The 16,453-nt window shown below is 40.3% G+C and overlaps 1 protein-coding gene across 1 annotated transcript in view; it reads left to right on the top strand.

The window, feature by feature from the left end:
• Positions 1-16,453, top strand: part of PCSK5 (proprotein convertase subtilisin/kexin type 5) — a 467,874-nt gene that overhangs the window by 380,533 nt on the left and 70,888 nt on the right. The window lies entirely within an intron of this gene.

Consider the following 16,453-nt stretch of genomic DNA (forward strand, 5'->3'; position numbering starts at 1 on the left):
GACCATCCCACTGCACTCCAGTCTGGGTGACAGAGCAAGGCTCTGTCTCAGAATCAAAACAAAACAAAAACAAAACTACAAGCACCAGGCTAGTGATCAGTAAAACTGGATTTAGTCCTCAAGCTGCCACTAATTAACTGTTTGGCTTTGGCCAAGTCCCTAAAAATTTCTAGTCTCAGTTTCTTGATCTGTAAAATTTGGAAAGGGGTGAAATTCATATCTACAAGTGCCAGGCAGGTACCACGGTCAAGTGGGCCAGCTGGGGACTGAGGCCACAGGGCATCCCCATCTAGAGGAGTCATTTGCTCCTCAGCCCCAACCAATTGCTGCGTGCAGAACTCGAGGTAATTCAGACTTTTATGAAAAATCTTTTGATTTCCTTAAATATAGTTTAAACATTGTTTGTGCTGGCCGAACAAATCATTTCTGCAAAGTATGTTCCAGTCCACCACTTCTAGACTCCTGGCACTCTCAAGTCTCTCCTTCCCTCTTTGTGTGATGTTTAGAACCATCCAGCAATTGACATCCAATCTAAGTGTTCAGGGGAGTGAATACAACCCAGGAAAGATGATCACGATATTCCTCAGGCTACCAAGTGATTAAGAATTGCGCCGATCACTCGTCACAGTTTCAGCAGGTCCAAGTGTTACTAGTAAAAATTGAGATGGATTGCTGACTTTTGAGAAGGAGGAGAAGCTTAAAAAGGGTATTAAAGAAAACAAAGCTCCATTTGTAACTAGACAGCATTTCCAGCCGGCAGTATACAAAAGAAAGAACAAGTGGAAGCGCTTCTGTATAATTTGCTACACAACTCTGGAGATTCAGCTAAACCTCCTATAGCTGTAAGCAATAAAAGCACAGAAGTAGAGAGAAGTAACCAAAACATACCTAGTATTCCATAGAAGCCACCACATAACACAGAGGACAAAAATGTGTAGCAATAAATAACACATGGAACATAGCAAAACTCTCAGATCAAGAGAAACATTTCTGAAGAAAACTATTTCCAAAATCTGTGAAGTTTTAAAAAGGTAGAGCAATAGGCCAAGGCTCCAAACCTAGAGGGAAAGGATAGATTCTCTGGCTGGTGCCTCCTGATTAATGAATAGAAAGTGATCCAGTTGCTATAGCGACTTGAAGATACACAAAAGAAAACATCACTTCTTTAAAATATGCCTGATGATGAATAGGCAGATTCTTTCAAAATATTTTTTTAAAAATATGAGCAACTCTTTTTTTTTTTCTTTAAAGTGAATCACACAGGATGTCTCTGAGATTTCTTTCTTTCTTCTTTTTTTTCAGATAACAGGACTTGTTTACACAAGCCCTAGTTTGTTTACATGAACCAGCAATTTGGGCAAAAATTAATGATCAGAAAATATGTCTGTTGGAGAATAAGTTTTGTTTTTCAGCAGTTTTGTTTCTGTTTGAGCAGCAAGGGAGATAAGTGTATGTTGTCTTGGTTTTCCTTTTTTCCAGCAATATATTTATTTGGGGAGTTTCCTCGGATGCTGAGAATGTGAAATGTACCTAAGCAATCAGGAAATGGAAGGTTGTGTTTGCTGAAACCTTCCATTATCTGTCTGAATGGAGAGGTAATAAAAAATATTATTTTGGTGGGACTGAATGCCCACTCCCTTTGGCTCTCCAGCCTGGCCCCACAATCTCCAAAGGATTGTTCTGTTTTGCTCCAGGCAGTTCAGCCTTGGCACAGTATCCTGAATAGAGGACATTCAAGGCAAGGTCTTGAAATAAAAACTGCAGTGATTAAATATCCTGGGGACCCCTTCTGTGGGGGATGGAGTACTCTTACTTGAATGATTTGGGTAAACTGTTGGCACAAGGTCCCAGCTGAAGTGTCCCAAGGCCTGCAGCCTGGAGAGACATTCTCTAGCTGAAAATGTGATGTGGGCTTTTGCTAACCAGCAGAGGGGTCAGTGATCTTGAACAGCATCCTAAGCCTGTGTAGTATGGTCTTTTAAAGTGGGTGTGTGAATATTTTTATTAAAGGATATGTAATTTTAAATAAAGGTAGTTCACAGGGGAGTAGGGAAATCACTTGAAAATCATAGGAAGAGAAGTTCCCAAACCTGCACCTGCTCTGTGTGATCTTGGACAAGTAACTGAGGTTTCTTGGGGCTCAGTTTAATTACCCCTAAAATGAGGAAGTTAGACCACTTTAAAGTCAGCAAACATATTAAGTGCCTGCTGTGTGCTATCATCTTCCGCCCATATCCCCAGATCCCACTCCTGAGTCCCAGGGATCCAAATACAGCACTGTTCAGCTGCTCAAGCCAAAACTCCAGGAAACCCATCATTCCTCCCCCTTTCCTTGGGCTTCGTTGAAATAAAAAGGTAATAATTACACCTCTCCCACAATTCAGAATCAAATGAGCATTAAGGGAGAAAGGAGATTATACAGAAAAAAAATCAAAGCATCAGCTTTATTCCTCATAAGGCCAAAAGGGAAAATACGAATTAGATCTCTGAACTGCAAACTTCCTAACCACTCCCCTCTGCGTTAACCTTCCCATCTCGCTCGTCTGGGCATATGAGTTCCTTCTCCCAAACTCACAAATTCACACATGATAAAGCATTCCTCTTTTCACTAAAAAGAAGTAGGTGAATTTGAAAGAACTGGCAGCTCTCTTTCGAATATTTTAAAGATCAAGGCAGGAGCACATGGTGCCCCTAAATGTAAGTTACATTTTAGTTTCCCAGAGCTGCTGCCACAAAATACTATAAAATGAGTGGCTTAGGCTGGCAGGTGGCTGACACCTGTAATCTCAGCACTTTGGAAGGCCAGGGCAGGAGGATCGCTTGAAGCCAGGAGATCGAGACCAGCCTGGGCAACATAGCAAGACCCCATTTCTAAAAAAAAAAAATTAAAAATGGATGGCTTACAACAACAGAAACGTATTCTCTCACAGTTCTGGAGGCTGGAAGTCCAAAATCAAGGAATTGGCAAGGCTGGCTTCTTCTGGAGGCTCTGAGGGCAAATTCTTTCTTGCCTCTTTCTGGCTCCTTGTGGCTGCTGGCAGTCCTTGGCATTCTTTATCTTGCAGCTGCATAACTCTCATCTCTGCCACATAGTCTCATGGCCTTCTCCCTTCTATGTCTGTGTGTCTGTGTCTTCACATTTATACAGAATTGAGTCATTTGATTTAGCTTAGGGCCCACCTTAATGTAATGTGACCTCATCTTAGTAACCTGATTACATCTGCAAAGACCCTATTGCCAAGTACATAGAGTATTTGAATGTGTACTATGTACTTAGAGTACTATGAGTATTACTATGTATACTATGTACTTAGAGTACTATGAGTGTGTACGTAGAGTACACATTCATAGGTAGGTAGTAGATATTAATGTTTGGACATACCATTTTGGAAAACATAATTCAACTCACAATGGTTGAACAAGTCTTTTCTACTTCCTAAATATTTTTCACTCTGTCTACTTCTACCCATCTCAACAACTATACTTTAGTTCAGGCCACAGACACCATTCCCCTAGATACCGCATCAGTCTTCTAACTAGTCTCTCTGATTCCAGTCTTCTTCTATTCTCTCATTCTCAAAAATCCACTCTCTACTCTAATAATGGCCTTCTTTTTAAAATATAAACCTGATGGTGACAACTGCCTACAAATCTAAAATGACTTCCCATGGCCATGGATAAAGTTCATACTCCCAGCCGGGCGCAGTGGCTCATGCCTGTAATCCCAGCACTTTGGGAGGCTGAGGGGGCGGATCACGAGGTCAGGAGATCGAGACCATCCTGGCCAACATAGTGAAACCCCATCTCTACTAAAATACAAAAAAATTAGCTGGGCGTGGTGGTGCGTGCCTGTAGTCCTAGCTACTTGGGAGGCTGAGGCAGAGGAATTGCTTGAACATGGGAGGCAGAGATTGCAGTGAGCCGAGATCATGCCACTACACTCCAGCCTGGTGACAGAGTGAGACTCTATCTCAAAAAAAAAAAAAAAAAAAAAAAAAAATTCACACTCCCAAGAATGCCATAAAACCTTCTTCATTATCATTGATCTTCAGCCACTGATCTGTCCAGCCTTTCCTCTCCTGCCTCTTCTTGCTTCTCCAAGCATTTCTACTTCTTACTCTAGCTACACCAAACTCTTTGCAATCCACCTTGGTACTTTCCCCATCCTATTATTGAAAACCTGCATGTTTTTAAGACGGGGGCAACTATGCTATATTTTGAGGTCTTGTCACTCGCTCTACAGTTCCCTCAAGGGGAAATGAATAAATCCTTTCACTAAAGGAATCATCTCTATAGATTCAGCTCTCTCTACATGAATGCCTTTCTTTCCTTTTCTGCCTTCTGTCTGTACCACTCCCTCTAATTCATCTTTCAGGTCTCACCTAAGCTTTTGCTTCCTCAAGAAACCATTATTTGAAGGCTCTCCCTACACACATACACACGTGCTCTAATTTAGGTATCACTTTATTTTCTTAGCAAATTGTTCAGAATCCTCTTAGCAATACTGAAAACACAGCATTCATTGTGATATCTTTCTACTTGCTTCATTCCCCCTGACTCTGAGCTAAATATTGTACTAGAAATTAGTCTCCTTCATAGCCTCCTTCTTTCATCCACCAAATTTCAATGCCCCTTCTTAAGGTATTTCTTCTTACATACTATGTCTCTTTATCATTCTCCCTGGGCTAACAGCTGTTTGCTTCCTTGGTTATTCTGTAGTTTCACTGTGATGAGTCTTCTTGTAGATTAACAAAATAGTAATATATATATTTGTGCTGCTTCTTGAAATTAATCATGGGGATTTATTATTATTATTATTATTATTATTATTATCATCATTACAGACAGTATATCTCTGTCACCCAGGCTGGAGTGCAGTGGTGCGATCATAGCTCACTATAGCCTGGAACTCCTGGGCTCTAGCAATCCTCTTGCCTCAGTCTCCCGAGTAGCTGGGATTACAGGTGCACACTATCATACATGGCTAATTTTTAATTTTTTTTTTCTTTTTTTTTTGTAGAGACAGCTTCTTGCTATATTGCCTAGGCTGGCCTCAAACTCCCAGGCTCAAGCACCTCTTGCTTTGGCCTCACAAAGTGCTGGGATTGCCAGCATGAGCCACTGTGCCCAGCCAGATTGGTGGGTCTTTTTTTTATTTTTTCAACAATTCTGGAAAATTTTCAAGGATTTTATTATTATCGAATATTGTCTCTTTCCCATTCTCTCAGTTATCACTTTTTGGAACTTTGACATTTTTTAGCCCTTCTCATTTTAACCTCCACATTTCTTAACTACCCATTCCTGTTTTTTAGCTTTTATTGTCTCTATGGGTTGAAGCTTCTATCTTTTCTTTGTACCTATCTTTGAGTTTACCTAATTCTTTTTCTGCTATGCCTAATCTACTGTTTAATCTATCCACTGAGCTTTAGATTCTAATTTTTATGTCTATCACTTACAGAAGTTACATGTAGTTGTTTTACAAACCACTTGGTTATTTCATATTTTCAAGATGTTCTTTTTATTTCTTTAAAAATGTTAAATATTTGTTACTTTATATTTTGTACCAGCTACTTTCAAGATCTGTAGTCTCTATGGGTTTGATTCTGGTGTTATTTCTGCTGACTTTCTCTCATGGTGACTGATTTCCTCATGTGGTCTGTGTTTTTAAACTGTGACCATTTTCCTTGAAAATTTACCCGTGAAAATACTTTAAGGTCTGGGTTAAGATTATATTTTTTAAGAGAAGATTTGCATTTCCTTCTATCAATTATCTTAAGGCATTACTTACCTGGAACTACTTGAAATTGAATTTTCCTTTTGAGATGTTCTAGAACACACAGGTAACATGAATTATGACTATAAACCTATGTGATATCTAGCTTAGGGTTACACATTCTCAAAGGGTTTTTTTTTGTTGTTTTATTTTGTTGTATCTACCTGTCTTAGTCCATTTGTATTGCTATAAAAGAATGCCCGAGGCCAGGAGATGTAGAAAGAATAGAGGTTTATCTGGCTCATGCGTCTGCAGGCTGTACAAGAGCATGGCTCCAGCATCTGCTTCTAGCGAGGGCTCCAGGCTGCTTCCACTCATGGTGGAAGGGGGAGAAAGCAAGGGGAGGGGAGGCGCCAGGCTCTTTTGAACAAGCAGCTCTCATAGGAACTCTCACAGGAATTAGTAAAGCAAGAACTCACTCATTCCCAAGAGGACAGCACCACCCCATGCATGAAGGATCCACCCATATGGATCCCAAACACCTCCCATTAGGTCCTGCCCCTAACATTGGAGATTAAAAAAAATTTATCCTTTTAAAAAAAATATTGTTTTTATACCTATTTGAATGGGAGGAGATAAAATTTTAACATGAGGTTTGGAGGGTCAAATAGAACTACTCAATGCTAAGGATGAGACCAAGATAATTTTTTCCCGTCTCTTCCTCCTAAAAAGTTTATTTTTCATCCATCCTTCACTAAGACTGCAATCCATGTGTTCCTATCCCAGCCCTGCATTTTCTCTGACAACCCTAACTATAATAAGAATGCTCTGAATTTGCCCATTAAGCAAGATAAATAAAAGCCTATTTTTTGTTTTTTTGCTTGTTTGTTTTTTGGGGGTTTTTTTGTTTGTTTGTTTGTTTTTAAGATGGAGTCTCTTTCTGTTACCCAGGCTGGAGTGCAGTGGCATGATCTTGGCTCACTGCAACCTCTGCCTCTTGGGTTCAAGTGATTCTCCTCCTCAGCCTCCTGAGTAGCTAGGATTACAGGCCTGCACCACCACACCTGGCTAATTTTTGTATTTTTAGTAGAGACAGGGTTTCACCATGTTGGCCAGGCTGGTCTCAAACTCCTGATCTTAAGTGATCCACCTGCCTCGGCCTCCCAAAGTGTTGGGATTCCAGGCATTAGCCACTGTGCCTGGCTGATGAAATCCTAATTATATGGGAAGACAGAAGAGAAAGAATCATAACTTGGCTTCTTTCAGCCTGAAAAAATATTTCTGTGGTACACTAGATTAGAGGTTTCTCCATTCTGTCATTCGCCACACTGTGGTTTCTCTCTAATTAGCTTTGTCAATTACTGTCCCTTCACCAATTTGCAAATTCCTTGATGTAGGGACTGCCTTTCTCATCTATACTCCTTACAGTATCCAAAACAGTGGATGGACTGTAGTGTGGGATCAATTAAGTGTTTATTACTTCTAAGTCCACTTCACTGCTGGGTGCTCCTCTTCTCCCATCCATCCAGGTGCTTGGGCAAGGCCAGGGAGTAATCCCATTCCCTCACCCCACACATCTTATCATTTAATATTCTCAATTTTATTTCTTTACTTTCTCTCAAATCTGAGTTTTGCTGTTACTGTACTCACAGTCTTAGTTTATCCCTAATCATTTCTCCTCTCGGATATTCCTAAAAATGTATAAATAAATAAATTACATTAAATTAAAGTTTCTTGAGTATGTTACATAGAATCTAGTTGAGCAAGATTTAATAGATGTATCTGTTTCTGCAGTTAAATAAGCCATTACCACACAGTAGACACAGTCATCATTTTAAGTAAATCAGATCACATAGGTCATTTTTACTGAAGCTTCTCATGCCTCCCCATTACTCTTCGATTAGAATGTAAACCTCCTGTCCTGGCCTATAAGATCCTATATGATCTTGTCCTGCCTATGACCCTGGCATCACCTCCTGACTCTCTCCCTTTCTCTCCATCTCTTCCAGCCCCACTGGCCTTCTTGATGTTCCTTGAAGGGGACAAGCTTTCCCTGGCCTCTGTCTGGAACACCTGCCCTCAGAACCTCCCATGCTAGCTCTTTGTTATCATTCGAATATCTACTCAGATGTCAATTCTTGCAAGACACTGCCTCGCTAGCCCATCTAAATTAGGGCCTCTCCTCTCCACCCCAGTCTCATCACTCTCTAACCCTTTATCTGAATTTATGTACTTACTTATGTGTTTTCTTCACCCAATGCATATTTCTAGAGCATCTGCTATATAGTAGCAGTTCTTGGCACTGGAGATACAGGAAAACAAAACAGAACAACCTGTCTTCATGAAGCTTGCGTTTTACTGTTTGCTTCATGCATTTATTGAACAAAAATTTATGCTTTGTTTTCATTCTAATAATTATCTAGGCTGGGTGCAGTGGCTCACTCCTATAATCCCAGCATTGTGGGAGGCCAAGGCGGGTGGATCACCTGAGGTCAGGAGTTCGAGACCAACCTGGCCGACATGGTGAAACCCTGTCTCTACGAAAAATACAAAAAAATTAGTGGGTGTGGTGGCACACACCTGTAGTCCCAGCTACTAGGGAGTCTAAGGCAGGAGAATCGCCTGAATCTGGGAGCCGGAGGTTGCAGTGAGATCATACCACTGCCCTCCAGCCTGGGCGACAGAGTGAGACTCCGTCTCAAAAACAATAATAATAATAATAATCTAATTTTTTCTTTTTATTATGTCTTCCCCCCAAAAAATGAAGGCTTCAGAATAAATGAATACGTGAATGAATGTACAGCATTAGTGAGCGATCCCTATAGGAATTGCTGCATATTTTCATCCATCACTTCTACCTGCTAGTCAGTCTGGAGAAGCATGGAAATCCACAAAGAGCTTGCCTATTATAATATTCCATCGCTGGAATTAGAGAACACGATAAAGACTAGAGTCCAATAGAAGACTGAACCCTCTTTAGCCAACATTTGTAGACAATAATTTCAATTACTTATTCTAGTCTCTTCTACCACCCTGTCCCTCCAGGGAGTTGTGCCCCACTGTCAGCTGCACCATTTGCATTACTGCCAATTCAAACATTTATTCATTGTCCCTGGGCACCGATGAGGACAACATGATTGAAAATCACTAGCAAACCCCCAACCAAATACTTTGTATCCCAGCACCATTGAACCTTCCAGAAAAATCAGCTTTGGCAAAACTGTCAGAAGATCCATTTTGTATTCGAGTGTTAATTATTTGAGGCAATTCTAAGTGCAAGACCTATTTGAATTATGTACTTTTTAGTGTTATTTGGGGCTTATAATTAGTTGCACTCTTTGGGAATATAAATGTTTTACCCAGTTCATTATCTTTGGGTGGACTGAAAAACGTCAGTGACTCTCCTGCAAATTTGTACAGCATTGCTCAGTAAGTAAGTATATATTTACCCTGGGAGAATATGCATTATTGACAATTTACTTAATTATCTCTCAAAACAATTCAAGTATTGGCTGCTTATAATGCTGTCTTTCTCCTCAAAGGGTGTAGTAGGACATCTCAACAGGGGTGGACATTCTGCTGCTAATCCAACAAGGCTGCAGGTGCTCATATAGGGAGTTGTTTAAGAATGCTTGGCCCCAGTGAAAGCCATGAGTCCTGGGAGAGCCAAGAATAACCCATCTCCTATTCATTGGCCTCCTTTGCAAAATTGTATCAGGAAAACAATTCATTTTAAAAGTGAATCTTCTTCAAGGAGATTATACAAACATCTGCCATCATTTTAGCCACACCCCACAGAAGAACATCAGTCCTGTCCTGGTGGTGTGGAATTAGGAAATGCCAGGAGACAAAATGGGAAGATGAGAAATAGGAGTGGGCAGGAAAGAAAGGAACAAAAAAGTAAAGATCTTAGCCAAACGACAAGCTCCCTCACGGGAGATCTGTGGGAGGAGCTGTTTTCAAACACATGACCCAAATGATGTCTAGAACTCAGGACCTGAGCTTTTTTTTCCCCCTTAATAACATTTTTGTTTTAATCAATTCTGTAACACACATTTATTTTAAAAGCATAGAAACATATATATGTATATGTAAACCAAAGATTATTGTTAATAGTTTAGCTTTTTGCCTTCTGATTTTCAATAAAGCCATCTCTGTCTATCTATCTATCCATCCATCCATCCATCCATCCATCCATCCACAAAGGTAGGTATCTACCTACCATATACATAGATATGGATTATCATCATTTTTTACATAGCCTATCATGAAATGTTTCTGTGTCATTAAATACTCTTCAGAAACAAAATTTCAATGTCTATTAGCCCATCTTATATAAATGAACAGGCATATCTCATTTTACTGCATTTTGCTTTATTGTACATTGCACATATTGCATTTTTTACAAATTACAGGTTTGTGGCAACCCTGCCACAAGCCTGTCTATACCACTCCTCCAATAGCACATCCTCACTTTGTGTCTCTGTGTCACATTTTTGTAATTCTCACAATATTTTGAACTTTTCATCATTATTTTATCTGTTATGGTGATCACAGTGATCAGTGATCAATTATAATTGTTTTGGGGCACCATGAACCCCACCATGTGAGACGGAACTTAGTTGACAAATGTGTGTGTTCTGCCTTTTCCACTGACAGCATTTCCCCATATCTCTTCCTCTCATCAGACCTTCCCTGAGATATAACAATATGGAAATTAGGCCAGTTAATACTTTTACAGTGGCACCTACATGCTCAAATGAAAGGAAGAGTTGCAAGTCTCTCACTTTAAATCAAAAGCTTAAAATTGATTAAGCTTAGTGAGGAAGGCAAGTCAAAAACAAAGATAGGGCTGGACACGGTGGCTCACGGCTATAATCCCAGCACTCTGGGAGGCCAAGGCAGGAGGATTGCTTGAGCCCAGGAATTAGAGACCAGCCTGGGCAACATGGTGAAAACCCGTCTCTACTAAAAATACAACAATTAGCCAGATGTGGTGGCCTGTAGTCCCAGCTACATGGTGGGCTGAGGTGGGAGGATTGCTTGATCCCAGGAGTACCAGGCTACAGTAAGCCATGATCACACCACTGCACTCCAGCCTGAGTGACAGAGCCAGACTCTGTCTCAAAAAAACAATAACCAAACAAAAAGATAGGCTGAAATCTAAGTCTCTTGCACCAAACAGCCAAGTTGTGAATGCAAAGCAAAAGTTCTTGAAGGAAATTAAAAGTGCTACTCCAGCAAATACACAAATGATAAAAAAGAGAAACAGCCTTAGTGCTGATATGGAGAAAGTTTTTGTGGTCTGGATAGAAAATCAAACCACAACACTTCCTTAAGCCAAAGCCTAATTCAGAGCAAGGACCTAACTCTCTTCAATTTTATGTAAGCTGAGAGAGGTAAGGAAGCTACAGAAGAAATGTTGGAAGCTAGCAGAGGTTAGTTCATGAGGCTTAAAGAAAGAAGCTGTCTCCATAACATAAAAGTGAAGGTGAAGCAGCAAGTAATGATGCAGAAGCTGCAGCAAATGGTTCAGCCAAGATCATTGATGGAGGTTACTATACCAAACAACAGATTTCCAGTTTAGGTGGAAAAGCCTTCCATTGGGAAAACATGCCATCTAGGACTTTCATAGCTAGAGAGGAGAAGTCAATGCCTGGCTTCAAAGTCTCAAAGGACAGGCTGACTCTCTTATTAGGGACTAATGCAGCTGGTGACTTTAAGTTAAAACCAATGTTCACTTATCATTCTGAAAATCCTAGGCCCTTAAGAATTATGACAAATCTATTCTGCCTGTGGTCCATAAATGAAAAAAGGCCGGGGTCAGCTCATCTCTTTACAGAATGGTTACTGAATATTTTAAGCCCACGGTGGAGACCTACTGCTCAGACAAAAAGACTTTTCAAACTATTACTGCTCATTGACAATGTACCTGGTCACCTAAGAGTTCCAATGGAGATGTGCAAGGAGATTAATGTTGTTTTCATACCTGCTAACAGGACATTCATTCTGCAGCCCATGGATTGAAGAGTAATTTCAAATTTCAAGTCTTATTATTATTTTGAAACAGGATCTCACTCTGTCACCCAGGCTGGAGTACAGTGGCACACTCTTGGCTCACTGCAACCTCCGCCTCCTGGGCTCAAGCAATTCCTCCACCTCAGCCTCCTGGGTTTCTAGAACTACAGGTGTATGCCACCACACTAAGCTAATTTTCATATTTTTTATAGAGATGGGGTTTTGCCATGTTGCCCAGGCTGGTCTTGAACTCCTGAGCTCAACTAATCCAATCACCTCAGCCTCCCAAAGTGCTGGTATTACAGGCTTGTGCTGTTGCACCCGGCCTAAGTCTTATTGAGAAAGACATTGTGTATGGCAATAGCTGCCATAGAGATTCCTCTGATGTATCTGGGCAATGTAAATTGAAACTTCCTGGAAAGGATGCACCATTTTTTTCTTTCTTTTTTCCCCCCCCCACTTTGTTGCCCAGGCTGGAGTGCACCATTCTTTTCTTTACTTTTTTTTTTTTTTTCTCTCTCTGTTGCCCAGGCTGGAGCACAGTGGTGTGATCATAGCTCACTGCAGCCTCAAACTCCTGGGCTCAAGCGATCCTCCCACCTCATCCTCCTAACTAGCTAGGACTACAGGTGTGTGCCACCGGGCCTGGCCAATTTTTTATTCTATTTCCTGTTTTTCTTTCTTTCTTTCTTTCTTTTTATTTGAGACAGGGTTTTTGCAATCTTGACTCACTGCAGCCTCGACCTCTGAGGCTAACGCAATCCTCCCACCTCAGCCTCCTGAGTAGCTGCGACTACAAGCACACACCAATATGCCCAGCTAATATCTATTTTTTGTAGAAATAGAGTATCTCTATGTTGCTCAGGCTGATCTCAAACTCCTGGGCTCAAGTGGTCCTCCCATCTCAGCCTCCCAAAGTGTTGGGATTACAGGTATGAGCCACTGCACCCATCTTATGTTTTTATAATTTCAACTTTTATTTTGATTTAGTGGGTACATGTGCAGATTTATTACATGGGTATACTGTGTGATGCCAAGGTTTGGGGTATGAATGATCCCATCACCCAGGTAGTGAGCATAGTACCCAATAGGTAGTTTTTCAGCCATTGCCCGTCTCTCATAGTAGTCCCCAGTGTCTGTTCTCATCTTCATGTCCATGGGATTCACCATTCTTGACATCATTTGTGACTCATGGGAGGAGGTCAAGACAGTAACATTAACAGTTTGGAAGAAGTTGATTCTAACCCTCATGAATGACTGGGAAGGTTCAAGACTTCAGTGGAGGAAGTGACTGCAGAGGTGATGGAAATGGTAAGAAAACTAGAATTAGAAGCGGAACCTGAAGATGTGACTGAATTGCTACAATCTCATGATAAAATTTGAACAGACAAGAAATTGGTTCCTATGGTTGAGCAAAGAAAGTGGTTTTTCAAGATGGAAACTTCTCCTGGTGAAGATGCTGTGAACATTGTTGAAATGAAAACAGACGATTTAGAATATTACATAAATTTAGTTGATAAAGTAGCAGCAGAATTTGAGAGGATTGACTCGAATTTTCAAAGAAGTTCTACTGTGGGTAAAATGCTATCAAACAGCATCACATGCTACAGAGAAATCTTTCATGTAAAGGAGGGTCAATCAATGTGGCAAACTTCATTGTTTCAAAAAATTGCCACAGCCACCCTAACCTTCAAATCCCACCACTCTGATCAGTCAAGCAGCCATCAATATCGAGGCAAAAAGATCTGAATGCTCAGATGATCATTAGCATTTTTTAGCAATAAAGTATTTCCTAATTAAGGTGTGTACATTTTTTAGACATAATGTTATTGCTTACTTAATAGACTACAGTATCGTATATTACTTTTATATGTACTGGGAAACAAAAGAGTTTGTGTGACCTGCTTTATTGTAACACTTACTTCATTGAGGTGGTCTGGAACCGAACCCATAATATCTCTGAGGCATGCCTGTACTATACTATTTTAAATATATTCCCAACAGACGAATTTTCAGGTTGCTTTTTTTATCAAGGCATAACCATTGATTATTTTGATCTAGAAAGTTTGCTCTGGGGAATAAATTTATGTATTAAAGCTACAGAAGGTGGTGAAGAGGTGGAAAAAGTGGAATCTAATCATATCATTCAAACATTTTCATTCACATCTATATTTCCACTTATTTCCTGACCCAAAAATGCTAGGTAAACAAGTTAATTAGAATCAAATAGTCCGTCTATAAAGAAGGGCTGGAAGCCAAGTGCAGGGGATTCCTTATGTACATGCAAGTGAGTGACCCCATCAGAGAGCCATTTCTTCTAGTTACAATCTTAAGGAACAAAACTCAACATGTTTTGACAAGGTTAAATATGAATTTATTAGCTCAGATGTAGCATTTGGTTAGGTGTGGCCTGGGTCACTGGTCTCCAGAAAGAGGTAGGAAAAATAATTTATTTAGGCTGCAAAAAAAAAAAAAAAAGAACTTATGTTCATGATTTTTATGTTAACCTCTTAAATCTTAAATTTTCTACTCTAGCACATCTTTTTAATGTATGTGAAATATTCATTGATATGGTTTGGCTGTGTCCTCACCCAAATCTCATCTTGAATTGTAGCTCCCATAATCCCCACATGTCAAGGGAGGGACCTGGTGGGAGGTAATTGAATCATGGGGGCAGGTTTTTCCCATGCTGTTCTCATGATAGTGAATAAGTTTCATGAGATCTGATGGTTTTATAAAGGACAGATACCCCACACACACTCTCTTGCCTGCCACCATGTAAGACATGTCTTTGCTCCTCCTTCACCTTCCACCATGATTGTGAGGCCTCCTCAGCCACATGGAACTGTGAGTCCATTAAACCTTTCTGGGTTTTTTTGTCTTTTTTTTTTTTTTGTGGCAGAGTTTCGCTCTTCTTGCCCAGGCTGGAGTGCAATGGCATGATCTCAGCTCACTGCAACCTCCGCCTCCTGGGTTCAAGTGGTTCTCCTGCCTCAACCTCCCAAGTAGCTGGGATTACAGGCATGCACCAGCATGCCCAGCTAATTTTGTATTTTTAGTAGAGACAGAGTTTCTCCATGTTGGTCAGGCTGGTCTCAAACTCCCGACCTCAGGTGATCCACCGGCCTCAGCTTCCCAAAGTGCTGGGATTACAGGCTTGAGCCACCGCGCCTGGCAAAACCTCTTTTTCTTTTAAATTACCCAGTCTTGGGTATTTCGTCCTAGCAGGATGAAAATGCACTAATACATTCATGCACTAGTACATAATAAATAATAATGAATAATAATTTATATACACACATATATTAGCATGCAAGTGGAGGGTGAGCATAACGTGTATAAATGTTATATTTTCTAACATACTAATTTTTTAAGCCAATGAGTGATTAATCAAAACAGTATGGAGATCAGAACTTTAGATTTGTGTTGTTGATTGAGATTGGAGAGTGGCTGGAGCTGGAAGTTCTATGAAGTATGGCTGGAGCATGACTTTGGTCTAATACTTGGCCTAAGTGTGGGAGATATTGGCCAAGCTGAATCCTGGGAAGGTGAATGGAGCCCCTCCCTAGTTTGGTAGAGCATAAGATATAGATGATTAGAACAGAAAAGGTGACTGGGCCAAGAGATTGAGATTGTCTGGGAGAAGCAAGTATCCAGGGTGTGCTAAACTACAATCAAATGGGTAATGTTTTATGGAGCATTTGCAGATGTAGCCTAAGAAAGTCAAAATGGAAGGAACCTAAGGAGTCTAGAACACTTGAGAAGAGAGTGAGAGAGGTGAGAGCCTAGGAGTCTCCCAAGAGCACATATTTGCCATGCCCCTTCGTCTATCATCCTAGCCAGTAACCTAGTAGGTTCTTGCAGTAACAGGACACAGGATAGATAGGTTTCAATGGTGAGTGGTAGGGGGGAGTCTGGCTTGCATGGGGTATGAATGAAAGTCCTAGAAGCTTGAATGAGATGGCCAAAGATAAGATAGGAGCACCCTAAAATTACCCCCCACCACCACCAGTTTTGCGGAGGGCTGATTCTGCCTAAACATAGTGTCTACTTCACGGCCAGTTGTGGCAGATATAGACATTCTATGATAAAAGGCTATCCTTAAGACACTGAGTTTCTTCTGTCTCCCTCAAAAGAAAAATAAACATGCGAGAAGAATAATAAAATTAGAAAAAAAAAACCAAGTTAGAAGCATTTTAGCTAGTATGTTCCTCTTTTTTTGAATGGAATACAAAGACATTTCATTTTTGTCTTTTTTAGATAGTGAACTATTAAATTTCTTTGGTAACAAATGAGAAAAAAAGAGGAAAGAAAAGATCTGGGCTGTGATGAGTACTGGGTTCTATTTGTCTTTCTGATAATGTGAATTTAAAACAGTTAAATCACACTTACGCCACTACAAAAATTAGTACTAGTAACCTTTTGGAGATTATAAAATACAATATACCCAGTGGACATAAACATGTTCAAAAGGTTTTTTTCCTACAGGTCAATTTTTCCCCCCATAAACAGAGACAAAGTGAACATATGATTGGGTTGGTAATTCTGTTGTGTATTGCAATTCACCCAGCTTCTTGTCATCCACAGAAATGAAGAAGACAGGCATTAGATTTTACTTGTCATGTGATATTAGTAGCCAGATGTTTTAATGGTAGCTTATTTGAGGTCCATCAATCCTTTGAATATGTGTAGAAAACCACGGCCATTGTTTCTCACCTGCCC

Source organism: Pongo abelii, chromosome 13 (genome assembly GCF_028885655.2).
Source record: "Pongo abelii isolate AG06213 chromosome 13, NHGRI_mPonAbe1-v2.0_pri, whole genome shotgun sequence".
In the NCBI taxonomy this organism is placed as follows: Eukaryota; Metazoa; Chordata; class Mammalia; order Primates; family Hominidae; genus Pongo; species Pongo abelii.